We start from the raw sequence: 5,000 nt of genomic DNA, 5'->3' as shown, positions 1-5,000 counted from the left end.
TCATAATGACATTAATATGTCAGATGAATTATGGGAATAGATTCCTCTATTCGAGGTCACGGGGGGGTTGAATAATATTAACACAACACAGGGCAGAATTATCATGCAGGAACATGAACTCAGACACTGCAGAGAGAAAGAAAAACAGAGGAAAACGTGTGACTTCCTTAATCGAGCAAACTGTAGAAACGTGAGACTGAGAGAAAAATATTCTGCATTATGAAATGATTTTGTCAATGCAAATGTATATGAAGAAGCTTCAGCAGCCAATGATGGATATACTTTACTGTATAAAGTCTCTCACACACATCTGCAAAACAATAAAGACCGTTTCAATGAAAATAATCATTCAAAACACATATGCATTCATGCCAAAATAATGCCAGATCATATTACACACCAAAACCAGAGGGGTAAAAAAATTAAAAATATTCTGCTTACATAAAACAAAGCCCATTTTAAGGACCATTTCTCTTAACAAAAAAACAGAATTAGATATTATTTCATCCCCTGATTAAATAAATCGAGTGCAAAGTAGTTATGCATCATGATATAGTTTTTCACTGCCTTTAATTTATGCTAATTTACCTGCATGCATGCAGTCAGTTGCTCTAACATGCTCTATAAAGGATTTCATAGAATTTGACTGTAAAACAGAGTTGTGATCATCTGACCAAATCCGTTTTCTCCTTCAGAACATCTTCCATGCTGTCGTCGAGGTTCCTAGATGGACAAATGCAAAGATGGAGGTAAGAAATCTTCTTGAGGATATTCACATCGACACTCGCTCTCGATCTTCACGCACGCTAAAATAACCTGCCAATTATCTCACATGCACTAGAATGCATTAAAGAAAAGCATTAGGAGCTTCTTTAACCGTTATGTCGTGTTCAAGCTCACGAACGGCATTCAACGCTTCTCTGATTATCCTTAACTTAATATAGGAATTCCAAGAATTATAGTAATAATAATAATAATAGCACAGCGGTGGACAGTCATTTTGCTTTGTTATTGTAACTAAGTACATTTTTCAAGTATATATATATATACTTTATCAGAGCATTTTCATGTCACTAGGCCTTTTTACTCCATAAAACACATCATTCCTCGTTATTTCGAACTGAGGAAATTTAGAGTTTCTCTTTAAAATGTGAATGCATTTTGCCCCATGTGAGGTCTGTATTGTTTTTAAGCATCAAAACAATAAAAGTTTAATACAACTTTAAATTTAGGGGTTTTTTTCATACGCTAGAATGTGTTTAATTTCATTGCTTTTTTTCCTGAGCAAAACATGATGACTATGTTACATTATTTACAATGATTTCCAGAACACACCCACTAAAACGTCATTCAGCGGATCAATATTTCATATACCAAAAAATCTCATCAGGCATATTTAGAACAGGAATCTTTAGATGACATTGAAAGACTTTAAGCCCCCAAAATGTAATTAAACATCTTTTTTTCTTTTCTTTTTTGACACGATCCTTTAAACCACTAGGTTTTAGCTATTTGTTAATTTAATAATTTAAAATATTATAAAATTTATGATCACTTACTCTTTTATATATTTTAATAAGTACAGATCAGAATAAGTATGTTGTTTAATTTTTACATAAATATATACGCTGAATGATGATGGAACATTATTCCATTTAAATGTTGACATTTTAATTCCCAAAAGTTCTTTACAGTAGACACTTTACATGCACTTAGTATGCCTTTTATTTATATTAAATGACTTATGTAAGTTTAATTCTTGAGGGAAACCATCCATGACGGGAAAGCTCGAATCTACTGAAGCTCGAATGCAACTTCTCATCATCAGACGCTTTTCAAAAGATCAAAAATATAACTGGATATGGATCAGGTTTTGATTATAGAAAACTCTCAACATCATTTTTTAACTGATAACACATTCATATGAGATTTAAGAGTGATTTAGTCAATAAAAACGTCTGTTCCTCGCACAAAGCATCATATAACATCAGAAAACTTGGAATATTATGCACCACATATGGCTTTCTTTCTCTGTTTTTTTTTTATTTTTGTTTTTTGTGGCCACAATATATTTTAAACAGATGCTAAATATATTTGGTAAACAGTGAAGTTCAATTAAATATATTTTTGAAATACAAAATATATTACTTTCAACCTACATATAGTGTACAAAAATATATTTAAAATGTATTTTAAGGGCAATAAAATACACTTCCAAACTTACAGTAGACTACATTTCGGTGAAATGTAAATTTGGATGAAATAGCATATAGATCAAAAAAAGATTTACAATGATTTAATCATGTTAATATACTGTTAATATAATATTGTCATTTTTAAAATATAAAATAATGTATTTTCCTTGCTGATTTTTGGTCAAATGTGTTATATGTTCACACAACAAAATATTTTATTTCTTTAAATTTGACATGTGGAATGTATTTTCCTGAAATTAAATATATATGGCAAATATTTAATTTTTCAAAATTAATATTTTTTAAATATATTTTCAAAAAATATATAAAAATTGCCAAAATATATAGGTATAAGTGGACATAAATATATTTGAGCAAATATATTTTTTTCTCATTTATTGCATATTTTGGAATATATGAAAAAAAAAAGTTATATATATATTTTTTTGCTGTGTGGGACGAGTCATATTATGCTGCTTTTTGGAGCTTGACGCCTTTAATTTCTGAGCTGTGTTTACATTCTATTTCACATTTTATGGAAGACAGAAAGTCAATGAAACAAGTGTGAGCAAATGAACACATTCTGAAATATCGCCCTCGTTTCTCCAGATCGCGACTAAAGATCCTCTCAATCCACTGAAGCAGGATTTGAAGAAAGGGAACCTGCGTTACGTCAGCAATGTCTTTCCTCACAAGGGCTACATCTGGAACTATGGAGCCATTCCTCAGGTTTGTGTCACAAGGGCTCTTTCAGACGCTTAGATGTTTAAGCATGCAGAATTAAAGTGTGGAAACCTCCAGGGAAAAGCCAGAGTGATGCATGAGCGAGCTCAACGAGGGAGATTTCATGCACGTTTAGATGCCATCCCCAGCAATATCATCATCATGTGAATGAATGGACAGATGATTTTCCGTCTCTTGCAGACGTGGGAGGATCCAGGCCACCGAGACGGAGACACGGGCTGCTGCGGTGATAACGATCCCATCGACGTCTGTGACATCGGGAGTAAGGTGAAGATCAGGGTCAGAAATGCATCCAGCCCTACGAGCTGATTTTCACTGACTGTATCAGTGCTACAGGATACTTCAGCATCTCACTCATGCTTTACTGTTTGTACACAGTCTGTATTTATTGTCCTTCATGTTTATTTACTCAGAACTGACTTTGACGTTATTTAAAGCATGCACCAACTCTTGCTCTTCATTTTAATCTAACATTTCTCTGGATCTCATCTGAATTTTAAATAAATACAATTAATTTGTATAAATATTATGATACATTTAAATAAATGAATAAAATGTATTATTACAAATATTAGTATACATTTAAATAAATAAATGAATGAATGAATGAATGAATACAATTTATTATTATAAATATGATACATTTAAATAAATCAATGAATACAATTTATTATTATAAATATTATTATATATTTAAATAAATAAATGAATAACATTTATTATTATAAATATTATTATATATTTAAATAAATAAATAAATGGTCCAGAAACCTGTATTTTATGTATTTAATGTCATATTTTTCTGTCCAAACCCATGCAAAAATAAATAAAAGTTATGGAAATTAGAGTAATAAATATAAAAAACTTCACAGTCATAGAAAAGTCATGAACATTTCTATAATGAATATACATTTTCCATTATTATTGGTCTGTTTATTATCATATTATTATTATTACATATTATATATTATTATTATAGGTGTCTTTACATATACAAAGAATATATATAATTTGTCATATTTTTCTCTTTAAACTCATGCACAATATAACAAAGAGTGAAAAATTGAAGGGGGTCTGAATACTTTCCGTACCCACTGTATATAAACCCGAGGGTTTCCTCTGGTCTGTAAGCGTGTTGAGCGTGTTCTTCACGTGTGTTTGCATCAGATCTGCTCTCGAGGAGAAGTCCTCCGTGTGAAGGTGTTGGGGACTCTGGCTCTGATCGACGAAGGAGAAACCGACTGGAAAGTGATCGTGATAAACGTGGAGGACCCCGAGGCTGAAGACTTCAACGGTCTGAGAGCTTTAGCTTCAGCGCTTGTGATGAGCACGAGGGTCAATCTCAGCGTCTTCTGTCTCTCGCAGATATCGAGGACGTCCGCAGACTGAAGCCCGGATTCCTGCAGGCCACACTCGACTGGTTCCGGATGTATAAAGTGCCAGACGGGTAGCCGGAAAACCAGTTTGCCTTCAATGGGGAATTTAAGAACAGGGTAAATAGAGCCGCCGCTTAAATGAAAGCCAGGAGACGAGATTTGAGTAATGACTTCTGCCTGACGGCTAGTAATGAAGATGTTTTTCCCATCATGTGATTAAATGATTAAATTACTAGACACTCTCACAGATCTGAGATCAGATCTCAAAACTGTTCCAAACTACGAGCTGCTAAACATTCAGAAGGTCGTATTTAAAACGCACATCACTGAAGAAAAGATGCATTGCTGCTGTTTGTTTAGTCAGAACAATTCCACTGAGAGCAAAAATAGTTTTATTTTATTGTTTTAAAATGCTTCTGTAAATTTATCTTTCTTATTTTTAAATGTTAAAAAAACAAATTTTGATAAAAATACTGCATCTATTTTTATTTTAAGATTTTTTAAATTAACATAATATACCCTTTTTTTATATTTTAATGTTTTAAAATACTTTTAGTAAATATTATAAATAATTGTTCTTTTAAATGTTAAAAAAAATTGTAAACATACTATATATTTTTAATTTTGTTTTAAAATTATTATTTTTTATTAAATATAGAAATATAAATAAATATATTTATATATA

At 31.4% G+C, this 5,000-nt stretch overlaps 1 pseudogene; it reads left to right on the top strand.

The window, feature by feature from the left end:
• The window catches only part of LOC107671527 (inorganic pyrophosphatase-like), a 12,243-nt pseudogene that overhangs the window by 1,724 nt on the left and 5,519 nt on the right, over window positions 1-5,000 (top strand).

Source organism: Sinocyclocheilus anshuiensis, unplaced genomic scaffold, assembly GCF_001515605.1.
Source record: "Sinocyclocheilus anshuiensis isolate Anshui unplaced genomic scaffold, SAMN03320099.WGS_v1.1 scaffold4047, whole genome shotgun sequence".
Taxonomy (NCBI): Eukaryota; Metazoa; Chordata; class Actinopteri; order Cypriniformes; family Cyprinidae; genus Sinocyclocheilus; species Sinocyclocheilus anshuiensis.
Note: the sequence above shows the minus strand (reverse complement) of the source record. Positions and strands in the feature narration are given on the sequence as shown.